This window comes from Mauremys mutica, chromosome 7 (assembly GCF_020497125.1).
Source record: "Mauremys mutica isolate MM-2020 ecotype Southern chromosome 7, ASM2049712v1, whole genome shotgun sequence".
In the NCBI taxonomy this organism is placed as follows: domain Eukaryota; kingdom Metazoa; phylum Chordata; order Testudines; family Geoemydidae; genus Mauremys; species Mauremys mutica.
This window is the reverse complement of record NC_059078.1, coordinates 22,782,411-22,799,528: the sequence shown is the minus strand read 5'-3', so window position 1 is coordinate 22,799,528 and position 17,118 is coordinate 22,782,411. Positions and strand designations below refer to the sequence as shown.

The window sequence follows — 17,118 nt, the reverse complement described above, 5'->3', positions numbered from 1 at the left end:
ATCAAATTAAGAATATATTCACAAAATTATCTAAAAGGAACCCTGATATGATTCTCCCAAAGAGTTTTATTTTCATCTTCTAGAATGTAAAGTCATCAATGCTCAGACTATCTTGATGTGTGTGCCAACTCTGCAGATATGGCTACCAGAAATCAGCAAACCAATGAAAATTTGGTAATGCATAAGTCAGATGAAAAATCAGCTATTCCATTTCTATTTATTATAAGAAAGTGGTACTCTAAGATATCATCAAGATGAGTAACAGCCACCTATGTAACTACATAATTTTATTTTCATTACCCTCTTTTTCCCTTACCCACCTCTTGTTTCACGCACTCATTTATTGCATCATATTAAATCAGACTGTAAGCTATTCGGGGGCAGGGGCCCTCTCTTAATATGTATTTGCACAGAGTTGAACACAGTGAGATCGTAGAAGGTTCCAGAACAATACAAACAATAAAAGCACACTCCCAGGCAATTGTCTGCATTTATCTAATAATAAATATTAATGCACACATTCATGCATACCAGTGTACAAAGCCCCAAATCAGTTTGAAATAAAAATATACATTCAACCGGACTAACTGCAAAACAATTAAAATAAGCCATAGCTCTAGTTTTAAATATTAACATTTATTCTAACATGCACATGGACTGCTCTAGAACGCTGTGCAGGTAAGGCAGTTTGCATGAGAATCTTATATTAACTCATATGGGTAGCACTTGAAGACAGGCCCCGTTAAATAACCTCTGAAGTTTAACTGGAATCACTCTCAACTTAATTATAGAATATCCACATCCAAACTCTCTAACCAGATTTAGTCATGTAATAAATAAATAAATTATAATAGCAGCAATCATATTATCTTCTATCCAACTTTGCGTGTGTGCGCGCGCGCCTGCTTTAGTAAAGGTTCATCATTCTTCACAGGCTGTGTGAAGTATTATTACATCGATGTGACAGCTGGGGAAACTGCAGCACAGAGAGGTTACATGATTTGCCGAAGGTCATGACAGGCCAGTGGCAGAATCCAAAATGGAACACAAGTTACTATGGACCTTATTAGAGTTTGGAAAACCATTCACTTGTTCTGACTCCATCCCATGAACCAAGCACTTCACAATACTATCTCTCTAAGATCCTCAAATTTCCATACTTGATTATGGTATAGACAAAGATTTGACTATGCACCTATACCCCGACATAACACGAATTTGGATATAATGCGGTAAAGCAGTGCTCCGGGGGGGGGGGGTGCACTCTGGTGGATCAAAGCAAGTTTGATATAACGCGGTTTCACCTATAACGCGGTAAGCTTTTTGGTTCCCGAGGACAGCGTTATATCGGGGTAGAGGTGTATTTGGAAATAAATGTTTCTTCAACAAATATATGAAGATGCTCACTCCAAAAGTTTAATGCAAAAAGGTGCTGGAAGTTCCAGATTAAACGCTGCAGCTAAGACTTTCTTGAGTCTACAGCTTTAGTCTTCACATTAAAGAAGACATCCCTAGAAACATTTCTGAGAAATAAACAGTGGAGTTAGTTTTATTAAAATCATATTTTAAGTCATCTACCGCTGGGGGTGTTCCCCTTTACTCAGCTGATAACACCATCTTACTCACTGACATTCACACACAAAGGGGCTATCCCACTCACTGAGGGTTTTCCCTGAAATTATTAGAGGACACTATACTCCTTTATGTTTTAGTTAGTTGTTACTGATGTCCTCCACTGCTAATGAGCCACTGAACCACTGCCACACTTATGTCTCAGAGGTAGCTTTTTTTTTTTCTGGTTCTAAGATTGACTGGCAGGAGTGGACACTCAGACAATGTTCAGCAGATTTCATTTAATGTCTAGTACTTAGCACAAACTCCAAAGTGCCTAAAAGACAGGTCACTTCTGCAAATGTGTCTAACAGTCTGTATTGCAAGAGTGCAACAGGTGAAAGCTACTTCCAAAAAAACACTCAAAGAGCAAAAATCTTCCAGACAGCGTTCCAGACTGTGCAGTGACACCGAGAATCCATTCCTACATTTGAAATCTATACAAAGTATCTGTCTAGCCACTATCAGAAGCAATCATTCTTATGGGTCATCTATACTGCTCCATACAACAACAACAAAAAGTCACTTTTTTTTTTTCAGTTGAGTAAACAGGCAATGCTAAGAGTGAGGAGATTTTTCAAAACCAAAAGGAAAATAGAAACAATTCCCCATCAAGCCAACGCCTCATCAGTTACCAAAGTGAACTGAGCAACCCAATCCTTCTAAGTCCCATTCCATAGGCAGGGTTTCAATCTCAACCTTAGACTGGCAACTAATCTTGTCTGGTGTCCTTATTAATTGTTTACTTCTATTGGAAAGTGCTGAGTAGAGTAAAGAGGGCTGGGGGCATTGCAGAGGAGAAGGAAGAATGACTCACAGAGGAAAAGGGAAACTGTAGAAACTCAGACCAAAATAATGGAAAAGATGCAAGTCCTACAGCCCTAATTTTGTTTGGCCAAAATCTTCAGCTGCTGGGAAATAAGAACCCTCTTAAAATAGGTCAGTCATGAATGAAAAAAAGAAATATTAGGATACTATTCCTTTTTAAACAAAGCAAAAACAGAAAAAAATATAGCAGACAAGCTATTGGGAACCACTTAAATTATGTATCCTCTCACCCTTGGTTGGAGACATATTCATACACAGAAAGGCCATTTGCAAGCTGCACGAAGATTAATATTGTTTGAGTGCACTGGATGCCTGGCTTCTAATCAAAAACAAAAGAAACAGCCCTTTTCAGAGTAGGAAACGTCATTGTTGCAGCCCTTTTCAAATCAAATGTCACATCTATGCCTGTGTGTTTCACTGTACTACATAGGATGTGACAGGGAAGAGAGATCAGAGTATAAACATAAGTGAGAAACCCCTTCATTAAAAAGGCTAATGACCTTAACTGCTGTTTGCTGGAAACACTGTAAGTAGTGATATCAAAGCCCATGCTAAGCTCTACCTACTATTTTGCTTTCAAACATTTTTTTGCACAAGTCATGTGCATAGCATCCCTTCAGCCAAGCACCCCAGACAATGTTATCTATCTAGCTGGGCTTACAGGAGATGACCTAGCAATTATCTTCTATATCCTTCACTTATGCAAGCACTTGATAAGTTTTCACCTATCCCCCATCATTCCCGGCTGCTATCTGTACCCTCCTTTTCCCCTTACCCACCATCTCCCTCTTGTTCCCATCACAATCTTATTTACAGAACAAATGCCGAGGACAAGTAATGGTGGGAAAGATGGGCAGCAATGTATACAGTTACTGTCAGTTAAAAAACAAAATGGTTTTTGAAGATGTAAGTTCAGAGCAACGAGTCCACATAACAGAATTTGAAAATAGCACCTCATGTTACCAATTCATACTACCTTGGAAAGAAAAAGTCCTTCAATCTCTCAAGTGGCAGCACAGCTAGAAGGCTTACTGTCTTCTACAGCAGCGGACAGAGAGAATGGACTTCAAAGAGCTAACCTGGTATTCTTCTATCCCTTTAATTTCCTATGTTCCTCGACACAAAAATAGCAACTGAAGCTTGTAAAGAGAATCATAACTACACAAATTTACACACTGAAGTCATGATATATTACAATCTTCTTCATTGTTTTATAAAGAACATTCAGATTTTAAATATCCCATCTTTAAAAAAAACAAAACAAAATCTAAGCATTTAAAAGGACATTGACTAGGACTTTTTGTATATTTTTTTCAGTCTTTGTAAAAAACTCTTACAAGTTCATCATCAGAAGCATCTTGCAGGGGATTCCAAATAGTACAGAAAAAATACAGAATAAAAATTGCAGGAGTGGGAAAAGATTATTATTTGCCTCTGTGTACATAAACTATATTAACTTAGATTAGATATATATATATTGTGGCAGAGCTCCGACCTTGTCCCCATGGGTCCCACGCTTCTAGGCGGTTTATGCTAGCCTCAGTGGCTCACTGCTACCCTCCACGTAGTCCTTCTCTCTCTAGGGTCAGGATTACAGTCTACTGAGCCCTTTTCATCATAAGCCAGCAGGGAGGTTGGTGAAAGAACTCCCACAGTCTCTGTTGTCCCTAGAGGCTTATTTCACAACAGTTTAGGCTCCTGTCCTGATAGGGCCTGACTTCTCCTCCCAGGAGGTGTTTCTGTAGTGGCAGGTTGGGGGGAACCCGGTCTGGGTTCCGGCCCAGGGACCCTAATGGCAGCAGCTGTTGGCAGCTGACCTTTCACTGCCAGAGTTGCTACATTTCCCTGGGCCACTTCCCCACAGCTCTCCCGCTTCTCTCTTCTTCACCCTTACCGATGGCTTGAGGGTGTCTTCATTAACCAGCCCTTCAGCCTCACTTTGTCTCCTCTGGCTCCTTGGCTCTCTTCAGCCTGACTGGAGTAAGCCCTTTTATAGTATCAAAAAGGGCCTTAATTAGAGTCAGGTGTTCACATTACCTCAATGGCCTCACCTGATTCTTTGCAGGTTAATTGGAGTCAGGTGTTCTCATTAGCCTGGAGCAGCCCCTGCTCTGGTCAGTCAGGGAACAGAAAACTGCTAATCCAGTGGCCAGTATATCTGCCTTCGACAACTGGCCTGGGTCTATCACAACATGCATTAACACACATGCTCTATATATTATACATACACCCCAAATAAACTTAAATGGTTAGGTGTAAAATGCCTGACATTCAGAAAAATAAGTATTTCATTACAAGAAGTAGAAGAAACAGGTTTTTGTAATTTTTGTTTTATGGGATGTATTTAATATTTTCAAATTATTTTCCATTAGATCAGCAGTTCCCAAATTCTGGTCTGCAGTGAACCGGCTAGTCATATAGCGCTGGCTCCTCCTCTCTATTTCCAAATGTTACATTAGATTAAAAAGCTAAAAATACATTAAATACTTACTGGTACTTTTCAATGTAAGCGATTGCTGTAATTGCTACAGCTATGTTTGAGAATCCCTGTATTAGACTATATACAATGGAGTAATTTTCAAACTGTTCCAGGAAGTTTTAACAGCATGGCTTCCATTAATCCATTTGCTGCTTGTCCTCTTTTCCGGTTTCTGTGCTATAATGGAAATATCATTTTATTGGAAAGTTAGCATCTCACATTGATAGACCAGGTATATAGAGTAATCTGTTAGGTGGTTTAAGCCACCACACCCCTCCGTGTGCCTGGTACTTACCCTTACATTTTCTCCATTTATCTATTCCCACATACAAGGTTCTTATTTGTGTACCTGAGGGCAACAGTTAAGTCAATGATATCGCACACCTAAAACTGTGTCCATAGCTTTACTTCCTAAAGTTCTCTTCTTGTTGGTATGGGGGTACACGGTAAATGGATCATAAAGGGGAGAACCCTAACTGAGCATAGCATCTCTCCCTGTTAGCTGGGCTCCAACAGTGCAAGGACAGAGGGCATGGGGATTGGTTTCTCGCAAAAAAACGGTTTCTGTTTGGTGATGAGGAGAACTAGAATTACATTTCATTCTAAAGGTCAGATAGAAAAACTGGGAGAAAAGTGAATCAGTAAGTTGATCTGGATCAAGTAACAAGTAAAAGGAGTTTTAAATCATTATTTTCCTGTTGCCTGGGCAGAGCATAAATATCAACAACGTATTTTGTTCCATCTCACTCTTCTTCTTCTTCCATATAGCTTGGGTAGGCAGCAATAACTACAAATGTATATCTAAGTTTGACAGCCAGCACATTGCCACAGCAGCGAGCTGCTGAATGTCCTTCAAGCCGCCGGCAAAAGAACGAAGGGGACATTCAGATATGATGTGCTCTATGGTTTGCGCCTCATGATCACAGTCGCATACAGGTGTTTGCCTCATTTTCCATTTAAAGAGGATTTGTCCACATCTCCCATGAGATGTCCTAATGCAATTCAATCTGCACCAGTCTTTCCAACATAAACCAAAACCCGGTGGTTCCTCAATAGGATCAACAATGAGCTTTTTTTTTTAAGCAGTCGAAGTGTTCCAGGTGATTCTCCATTGAGCCTCAGCATCCAAGTTGGGTGTAAGGATCCTGATACGGTTCCATAGAGGGTTGCAGGATTTTAATCTTGTCTTTGGTGGGTTCTGCAGGTCATGGTGCAGTGGGATCCTCGCATTTGCATTGACATGATTAAGAAAGCAAGATGTGATTCATAAGAAAGCCCCATGATGTTCCGGCCAATCTTCTAATAAGCGTGACACAAGACCTGACCTTATCGCAGGTGTTCTTGAGGTATTGTCAAAAGGTCAAACTGCAGTCCAAGCTTAAGGCCAAGATACTTTGGATTAACTTAGTTGCTAATGCTCTCACCACAGAACTGCACATCGAGTTTGATATTAGCCATTTTATTGTTCAGATGGAAAGCAGTTAGCGTGGGTTTTTTTTGGATTAGGCCTAAGTTTCCAACATTGGAAATAATCAGCCATTGTGCTAGATCCCAGGTTATGTTGCAGCTGATGGTATGGAGGCTTGTATGCTGAACAGCTAGGACAATATCATCCGCATACATGAATTTCCTTGACTCCACTGCTTGTATATCCACAGTGTATAGATTAAAAAGTACTGGGGCCAGGACAGAGCCCTGAGGGATGCCCGAATTAAAGAGTTCTTGGTCTACTGACCTGGCCATTAAGGTGTACCTTAAAGCACTGGTCCCTAGTCATTGTCGCCAAGAGGTGGCATCTCACTCTGACCTGGATTGACAGAGACATTCTTCCATAGCTTAAAAATACTCTAACATTGTTTTGTTCAGGGACTGCAGTGAGTGGCTAAATCTCATCTCTCTGTTTTGTCTGGCCCTTAAAATACAAACCTGGAAAACACTGAAAAGGACCTGATAGGCACTTAAGATTGGGATTTTGTTTTCCTAACATATATTCAGTTTCCCTACATAAGGGATCTCCAGAAATTATAATATAGCTCTAGACTTTTACATATTGTGCTGGGCTTTATTACCGCAGAAATTATGAAAGGAAAAGATCTATTAGAGCATCCAGTCCACCTTTCTACAAAGGAGATTGCATCATACATTTTGGAGTATTTTATCCAGCCTCCAGTGGTTTGAAAGTCCTGAGCAATAGAACTTTGAATCATAAATTGCAGCCAATTTTTTTGCAAAATAAATGGAATTTGTTTGGGATTTTATTTGTTTTTCTATTCCCAACTTAAAACCTTTACAAAAAGCATGATATGTTTTTAAGTAACTTCAGCCTCATGATCTTCGTGACAAAATCAGAGAGAAAAGAAGTTGGGGGAAAAGGACAGTTCAATAGGTCTAATAAGTGGAAAGTTATTTTAATAGTCTCCCCTGGAATTCTAGATCTGTAGAAACATCGAGAAAAGGAACAATATTGGGTGTAACTTTAAAGTTAGCCTTTGCTGTATGCAAACAATATCTGTAAACATGGTTAACTTGGATACCATTATAATTGTTACTACAAACTTAACTCATAAGGTCATTCACATTTTGTTTCTAAATGGTGGCACAGAGGGACTGATTGTATCTCGCACTTTGTAAATTAACACGCATGTATTGAAATTTTACATCCCTTACAAAGAAGGGGGGGGTTATTTTTTTTAATTTAGATTATCCCATTAACATTCCTAAAGCGTTATGTAGAGGTTTATAACGGGAGTTAAAAAGGGGATTGGAGGAAACCCATGTATTAGCACATAAATAGAAAACCCAAGGCAGAGAAACATTAAAAGCATCCACACTGTTCAGCCCTTAAAATAAACAAATGTGTTCAATATAAGAAAAGAACCTGTTATTTGAAGACCAAAGGAAAAGCCCACTAAGATTCTCAAAGCAGTTTAACTAGAGACTAATAGGAAACAGGATAAAAAAAATCCATTAATGACTTTTCCCCCTGATATGTCAGAGCTTCTTTCTCTTTATTTATCCAACTTTCATTAAGTTATCAGTGTTCCATATGTCATAGCTCTTAGCTTCTCTAGATAAGAACCACAGCATCCTGCTACCTCCCAGTGCTGTGACTGCATCTTACTGATACTACAGATATAGCAACCCAACCCTCCTGTGACACTGGTGGAACCACAGAAGATACAGTAAATAATAAATACTAATACATCAGATAAAAATCACTGGGTTATAAATATACCTAAAGTTCCTATGTATAAGAGTTAAAAACTACAAAAAGAAGATACCAATTTAACGCCTTGGGCTCCAGCCAAGGGTGGAGTAAGGAACAAGCACTAAAGACCCGTGCCTAGAACAGCAGCAACTCCTGGAGCTATCAGATTACATGCAAATCTGAGTTTTGTTTTGTTTTTTAAATGAGGGGAGGGGGAGATTTTTGAAGATATTTAGGCACTTAACTCCATCGGAGTTAGGGTTCTAGAGTCCTTTAAAAATCTAGCCCTAAATTCATTGTACTCATGGTGATGAAGAAAAAGCTTGAAAATGTGACAAGAAACAATGTCTGCCTGAATCTACAGACAACCTGAAACAATATCCTTGAGAAGTTAAAATTGTGCTATGCATCTCAATGGGTGTTTAAACCAAGAATCCCTGCTATGGGGGACACTGACAACACCATCCGAGCAGAGGACTGCATGTGTGGATGGAGGAGAGGAATGCATGAAGACCCTTCATCCAAGCACATCCACGCCAGTTGTTGGGGTAAGTTCCAGAGGACCCCACTACCATTGCCTCTTTGGAAGAGGAGGGGCCCTCTGCCACCACCATTCCAAGTAGGGTGGAGGCAGGGAAAAGCTTCTGCCATCAACCTGATGTCAGACCTCATCACAACCTCTGTAGCAGGAGCAGCATTCATGACTCCACTGTACATGTTGTATATTCAAAATAAATAGCAAAAACTAGACTAAATGTAGTTAACTTTCTCAAAAGTAATGTGAAAAGGGAAAATTTTAAAAACCTCTCACAATGCATACTTAACCTGTTGAACTCACTGACAAAAGTTTAAAAGGTTAAAAAATGATTTGACAATTAAAAGATAGGAAAACATCCACTATTATGGGTTTAATATTTTATAACGAATATAAATGCTCATGCGTTAGGGCATAAGTCAACCACTAACTGACAGGAATTAGGATAAAATTTCCTTTATGGGCAGGTTATTTCATAACTTTCCATTGTGCAGTCTCTACAGCCTTCCTCTGAAGCATGTGGAATGGGTCACTAGTGGACACAGGTTGCCAGACTAGATGAAACACTTGTGTGATCTGGTAATTTCTATTTTACTGTGAACTCTTGTTTAATCTCAAATACTGCATCTAATTTAAACTCTGATCACTTAACCAAATCCAGAACTGTACCTACCTTTAACCAGATCATTTCCTAAATCCTTCTCTAAACCTAAGATATGCGAGTTTCTTTCCTTTGGGACTAGAGGTGATAATTTATGGATATCAGAGAAAATTTCTACAGATCCACAAATGATGATGCCATTTAGCAACAAAGACAAACAGTTCCTGGTTGAAGGCATCAAGCATAAATTCATGTGAGAGTCAGTCAGGCCATCCAAAAAAATCATTAGGTTGGCTTAAAAACATAAGCTATTTTAAAAAAAAGGAAAATTGGGTTCTTATTTACCTTCCATTTTTGAGCTTTTCAGGTTCACATTTTCAAAAAAAAACCCAACAACAAAAAACAGCCCCTCCCAAAAGGTTCACCACACAATTCACCTGATTAGCAATTTAAGAAAAGTACACAACTTGCAATAAAATCACAAGAGTTGGTAAGACTATTTATAATACAACCACCATGTGATATAACCTCTTGCCCCAGAACCTAGATCGGAGAAGGCCATCTCTTCTCAGATAATCAAGGGCAAAATGGCAGATGGGACCTACTACACATTGGAGAGGTTATGATTGTGCTGATGTGCCTTGATAACACTTACTTTGTCTCCAGCTACCACATATGTGTGGAGTGGGGTAGAGAATATAATTGTGGATAAAATGTTGTCTGCCCCTCCTGAATTACTGGTAAATGGACAGAAATAAGGAGGGAAGAGTTTCTAGCGTTCAGTAGAGTAACATTATGATTGCAGTGCTGTCAGTGTAATCCTATACCATAAAATCTTTTAGGGAAGTCCCCTCTTTTGATCAGATGTTTCAGATCCTGACAGCCCACATTGCAACAGTGGGATAAAACAGCTGATAGACCACACAGCATTAAAGGAGTTTGCTAAAATTCCCTTATCACCAGCACAGAATCATCTTTAAAAAAAAAAGCAAGAAAAAAAAAAAGCCAGCTGTCCAATAAGCTAAAGGCATGTCACTGATCTCACTTTAATGCTGCTCTGGTTTAAAGGTGTAGTTTCTGTTTAATGTCTGCATACGCTGTATTCATACACACCACATAATTGTACATACAGTGCTACACAAGTATAAATACATACACCTCTACCTCGATATAACGCTGTCCTCGGGAGCCAAAAAATCTTACCGCATTATAAGTGAAACCGCATTATATTGAACTTGCTTTGATCCACCGGAGCGCGCAGCTCCGCCCCGCCAGAGCGCTGCTTTACCGCGTTATATCCGAATTCGTGTTATATCGGGTCGCGTTATATCAAGGTAGAGGTGTATTTTATAAAAACTACATAAAAAACATTCAGGTTGCAAAGTCAAACACTCAAAAATTAGGAAATGCCAGAATTACAGTTGCCCAGGCAACTTTAATTCACCCATTGTGTGCAGACATTATGATACAGTCTTTAATTACACAATCACATACTGTTTTTTTCCAGCAGAACCCCTGCCTCCTTCAGTACTCCAGATGGATGGTGCTCTCTGAATAGGCAGCTACTAAATATTTCTTTTTATCCTCAGCATTCAATGTGTGGACCCATTCATTATTTACTGCACATCATTCAAAACCCTATACTGAATTATTAATTTCCTCATGGGCTTTTCTAGGATGATCTTATTATACTATCTTAGTTCTTTACAAACTCTAATGAATTAGCCTTCCCAACACCACTATGAAGTGAGGTGATATCCCCATTTTATACATGGGGAACTGAGGCACAGAGAGTACAGGCAAAATTGTCAAAAGTATCAATTAATATTGGGCTCCCAATCTGAGAAGCCTAAAGCCTGATTTTCAGAGTACATACCATTTTACATGTTCACAGCTGAGCTCCCACTGAGCTCAGCTGCAGTTGATAATGCTCAGCACTTCTGCAAATGAGATCCTAGATGTCTCTGGATGGATACCCATAAAATAAGGAACATACAATTTGGTTTAACTGACTTGCCTAACTGGAGACTCCAGTTCTCCAGACAAGTATTCAACTGCCTCAGTCCTGAGGTCATCCTCTCTCTTCCACCAATGCCCTCATTCATTATATACATTCCAACTCCTCCAATAAATGAGGCTGGGATCCAAAACACAACAGCCTCCTTCACTATACACTCCTAATTTATTCCCAGAGCACAGTCCACCCTGTGCACTCACGGAAGCACTTGTTCTGTGGAAAAAAGTCTTGTATAATGATATCATTAAGGACTGTATGGTAACGCATGCACACAAGAAGCAAATTAAAGTTGCCATTAATTCTGCCATTTCCTAATTCTGAGTGCTTGACTTTGCATCTTTAGCATTCTTTAACCTATGGTGGGGTTTGTTTGTTTTTTAAATCTAATTTCCTACTTTTTTTTAAAACCAATTGGAAAAAAAAAGCCAACCTATGGAACTATACTGACTACCCACATAGGTCATCAGCAGGCTTCGGATCTTTAGATCCAACAGCACAGTACTCTACCACTTGAGCTAAGAGTAACTGTTAGCAGTAGAAGGATGTTATCTTCTATGTGGACCTGCCACTAAAAAGGGATGGAAACAAATACTTTGCCAGTGGGTGTCAAAACTATTTGGTAGACAGCAACTGAATGCTGACACCTAGGAATAACGAATTCCATTTCAAGTTCTATAGGTAAGTACAGATTCTTCTTCCCTTGTCCCGTTCTGCTCCTATCTTCCCCTCCCCAGCTCCTGCTGGCATCCTCCCAACCTGACTCCTGCCCCTCTGCTCCCCAACCTGGCTTCTGCCCTCTCCCACTGCTCCAGCCTCTCATCCCTCTCTTGCTCTTATCCACGTCCCCATCTTCTAAATCCTGCTCCTGTACCCTCTTCCCTCCCCAGTTCCTCCTCATCCCCTGCATTCTCTTTTCCTCACATCCTCTGTTTCCTTCTCTTCCTTCTCCATGTTGCCTGGGCATCTGCAGGGGAAGCACTGAGAACATAGGAGAGTAAGTGTCCCTGCTCTCAGTTCTGGTGCCTGGTGACAAAGCAATGTCTAGCAGACCCATGCTGAAGCCTGTACCATTGCTCTGTGGGGACAAGGCGTGCACAGACCCATGCTGAAGCCTGTACCATTGCTCTGTGGGGACAGGGCGTGCACAGTCTGATCAGTACATAGAAGTTGGGAAGGGATGGTGCATACTCAGTGCAGACAGAATCTTTGTAGAATTTCTCTCTCAAACTTTAACTCTCTACTGATCACATGTGAAGTGAGATTTTTCAGAGCCTTGTGGGTTGGCCAAATTTAGGCAGATTTTCATGGGGACAGCAAAAGGCACATCCCCGACAGTAAGATCTTCCCCATCTGTCAAATTCCTCATCACTGTTCTAAAGCATAGAAGCACTAGAATTTCTCAACTAAATGATTGTAAGAATGCTTTTTTAAACGGATTAAACATTTTCCCTTAAATTGTTATTGAACAGCTAAACCATTTCAGGTGAAAAAAATTCACTCTGAGACACACACCCAGCATGGAAAATTTCAGCCCAGAGTCTTATAATAGAAAATGTCAGGCAACCTTAACTATAAGCAGTGCTACTTTCACCACTATAATTTCTTTGTAATAGAATGCTTTGTTTTGATAATCTACAACGTCAATAAAAGCAGCTGAGATTAGTATTTTTTAAAGTAATGTATATAAATCCATTGTATTTAATCAGTGATCAATATGGAGAGTGCCTCATATTCTGTATTTATTAGAGCTGTATTATAAATAAGCTTAACATTTAATACCAATTAAACCTCAATTTATCAAAATTGGTTTTCAAGCACATATTTCAAAACGTCCTCCCAAAACAACACAAAGACAATGCAAAATGGATGGGTAGAAAACAATGACTGTGGAATTTTGTTCTTGGAATGAAATAAACAGAATTCCTCTTTTTCAACTGGATATAGTTTTGGAACAATAACAAGACTTTCATCTGAAGACTTCAAAGTGATGTACAAAAGAATATATCACAGCAAACACAGGGTTGAAAGGTTTATAAAGAAGAACTCTTCAACATGGATTTTTTCCTCCTTCCTCTTTAAAGGAGATTTTTGTTTACTACCAGTTTTTGAAAAGAATCAAAGGGAGAAACTACAAGCTAAAGAAGTAAAACTTTTCTGTGTAAGCAACATTTGGAGCTTTGTAAAAAAGATGGTTTAGGTAGGATATGTGACATGTAGCCCAACGTGAGTAATATTATATCTCAAATAAAAATCAGCCCATGAATATACATAATCCAAAAGGTAATTCTCCCAATCTCTGAAATGTAATGGAGCCACTCTAGATCACTGAGGCATGAATATTTACCATATTCAGGCTTTACTGCTCTCGATCTGGGTTCAATTTTGCAAATTAAAATGAGGGCTGTGTGGATAGAGAGATTAAAGAAGAGCATCCCAAAGCCTGCCTGTTTCCTTGGTGTGGTAGCAGTGATCTGGTTACCCTTCTGTTAGGTTATTTCTTTTTACTTAATGGAGTAGGTCAGAACCAATTGAGAGTGGAGAGAGGAGGTCATTATTAGGTCATAACCTTGGAGTTAAAGGCTCACCAAGGAAAAACAAACACAGAGTGAACATAAAGCTGCATTTAAAAATAAAACCTATAATGAAAAATAATATTTTCAGGTCTTTTCACTTCTATTTTGACAGGTCAAGGTTCTTGTGCTCATTTCTTCTTCATGGGCCAAATTCCTCTATTCTTTCTTTAAAATAAACTTGCTATTAAAAGCTTTATATACATAAAAAGAAAAAAATTCTGAATAATTAGAGCAATCAGGTTGGCTTCTGTAGCTGTGACAAATGTTAACATTTATCAGTGGCAATTTGTATGCAATTTAACAAAATACTGAAAATATAAATACTACACAGCATTATAGTACGATGCAGCATCAAATACAATATAAATTACTATGCACACAGGTAGACATCAATACATATCAAATTATACAGTGTTACATCTGTTATGTTCTTTCTGCTAATTCCAGCTAAACCAAATGCTAGGTCTTTGCTAACTTAAAGTACCGGAAAAAGGCATCAAGAACTATTTATGGAAATGTATACTTTGTGCAATAAACACTGCTAGTTTATGGAAGTAAAAACAATTGGTATACAAAATCTTCCTTTATAGCTCTTTGCTTCTGAGTGATTTTTTTTCAAGTGGCAAACTTTGAAAAATTGGATTGGAAAGTAAATTTTGTTTACGATTAGGAGATCATATAATGCAGATGGTGTAAATTAGCCATCTTTAAAATCTAGGCAGCAGAGCATGGAGTAAAGAGCAAATGAATTTATCCCCTACCATCACTGCAAATACTTAACTGTAGAAAGTGCACAGAAGTACTGGAACAAAGTTTGACATAGCAACAAAAACAATTTACAAACGCACACATACCTGGTGGAAAAAATAGTCAGGCTTACAGTAGTAATTTTGCATGATTGCACGCACATGGAGGGGGAAAAGAAAGCAACATATTCTGGGTAAAGAAGAAATAATAAGCTGCAATCTATAAAAACGCTGGAAATAGCTGAAAGCGAAAATGTAATATTCATCTGCTAACAAAAACAGCATTTACCATGGGGAGGCACGATGTGATATCTTACAAAATACAACAAATTCACACTTTTTTGCCTGCGAGTTACATCCTGGTACCAAAGGGTTACTGTGCTTTGAAAATCCTCAACAGCAGCCTTAGTAAACGTTTAATATTTTTCTTTCTGCTTTCTTAAAGGCCCCAGATGTGCTCTTGCAGATCAAAAGAGACCAACTTATAAAGTTAAACAAAATCAAGGGCTTTTGTTCCGAGGCATCGTTGCTGAACTAATTATTCCTGGATGTTGTTTAATGAAATAGTGGTGCCATATATTAAAACAGTTAACAGGATGAGTTGCATGAGTTATAGGAAAGGTCTGATCTGGGATTATAAATTTAACTTTTTCTTCAAAGGAGATGAAATAAACTACTCACAACTCCCCAGCACTTTCTGTCACTGGAAGACTAAAATAGAGGCACCGAAATGTATGAAAGCTGGAACATAATTCTACATTTTTACCTTTCCCATTGATGACAGAGAACTAAAGAGGGGGAAATTCATAAACTCACAAGATTTCTTCCCCTGACTCAAAGACCTTTTGCTTTGGTTCCGCATCCCCCAAACTGACAATCTCTCAAAATGTCATTACAAACACGAGTTAGAATGAATGAAGCTATGGAAAGGTCCTGGGAGAAAATGATTTCTTTTTACACTAAAGGATTAGGAAAAAAAACTAGACAGGTTCTGTCCTCTTAAACAACCCACGGTACGTAGTTATTGCCCCTATCAATAAGTATTTTTATTTTAATTACTCTATAAACAGATGGACAAGGAGTTCCGCATGCACAAAGTTTATTAGTACCGTTGGCCCCTTTAGAAAATATAGCAACGCTGAACCAGACATTTTTTAGCTGAATTATTTTTATGAAACGTTTTTATTCTGCCAGTTTTACATGACAGACAAAAAGAAAGCCACTAGAGTTCTCCCAGGGACTTCTAAAGATAGGAAGAGAACTGTTTAAAATGATGGCTTTCATATACCAAACAATAAACACTTCACTTCCCCAGTTGTTGTCTCTTCTGTGTTTGTTTTATACAGCCTGACACTACCGACCCAACACTTGCCATGTAATTAACGGACCTAAAAGCTGGAGATGCATACACTGATCACACTAGACTGGATTAGCCCAAAATAAAAAGTTCAGGGGGTCTTGACCAAACTGCACCACAGTTAAACTGTGACAGCTGCTATGAATTTGTGTAGACAGTGCCCACACTTTTACTGAGAGAGGTCTAACACACAAAAACCTACAGTAGCCTATGAGATCATAAAGGTTCACCTAACAATGTCAGGCTGTGTAACTGTATTGACTTGCTTGGAAGAAAAAATCCTCTCAGTTGTTTGCATAGGCTTTTTTGATTAATCCACTAAAATGGTCATCCCTCTCCCTGTCCCTCCATCCCCCCTCCCCTCAGTGAGTTGTGACTTCATTGCATCCAAAGTTATATCATATGGTGGGTAGGGAGGGGTCCTTAAAAACTTAAAAATTAGTTTGAGTGTAAAATAAATAGTTCATGCTATGTTGCACAGCATGTACATTCTGCCCATTACAGGAGCAACATACAAATGCTAGCTGTGCAGCTTTACACTAGTATCTTAACACATCCTCTACTTGCCTAAATCGCTAAACAGTCATCAGAAGAACAAATTCTTCCATCCTCATCTTTTTCGTAATCCTGTTGATTTAATTTTTTAAGGCTCAATCTGACCAAGATTCAAACAAATCAGAGCTGTGGCCCACCTGCTTCAGTATACTCTATGTTCTGTGCAAGACAGCACATTGCTTGCTTATTTAAAACAAAATCTGTCCTGTTTTCCAATATAAACTAAACGTTTCAAATTGAAATAAAATCCTTCTTCCCACTTTTTCATGTTACAATGATGGACAGAGGGTATTTAGGATTAAACTGATCAGAGAATACAATGTATCATAGAATCAAAACAAATCAGAGACCTATTACACCGCCTCATTCTGAAGAGGGAGTCAAATTCCATTTTGAATTATGATTGGTGGACCAAGGTATTCATTTAAGACTCCATACTCCACAGCAGAACTCTCACTAAGGGCAGAGAGAGGTTTGCAAAAAGATCAAGAGTGGAATATGGCCAAAATATGGGGGTGTGGGTGTTGTGCACAATAGCAACCACTATGTGCTAGGCGCTTTCCAAATGCTTACAGTTGGTCCCTACTCCAATGAGTTCTGAGAACGAA

The 17,118-nt window shown here is 38.9% G+C and overlaps 1 protein-coding gene across 5 annotated transcripts in view; it reads right to left on the bottom strand.

Moving 5' to 3' along the window:
• Positions 1–17,118, bottom strand: part of EEFSEC (eukaryotic elongation factor, selenocysteine-tRNA specific) — a 187,085-nt gene that overhangs the window by 70,613 nt on the left and 99,354 nt on the right. The window lies entirely within an intron of this gene.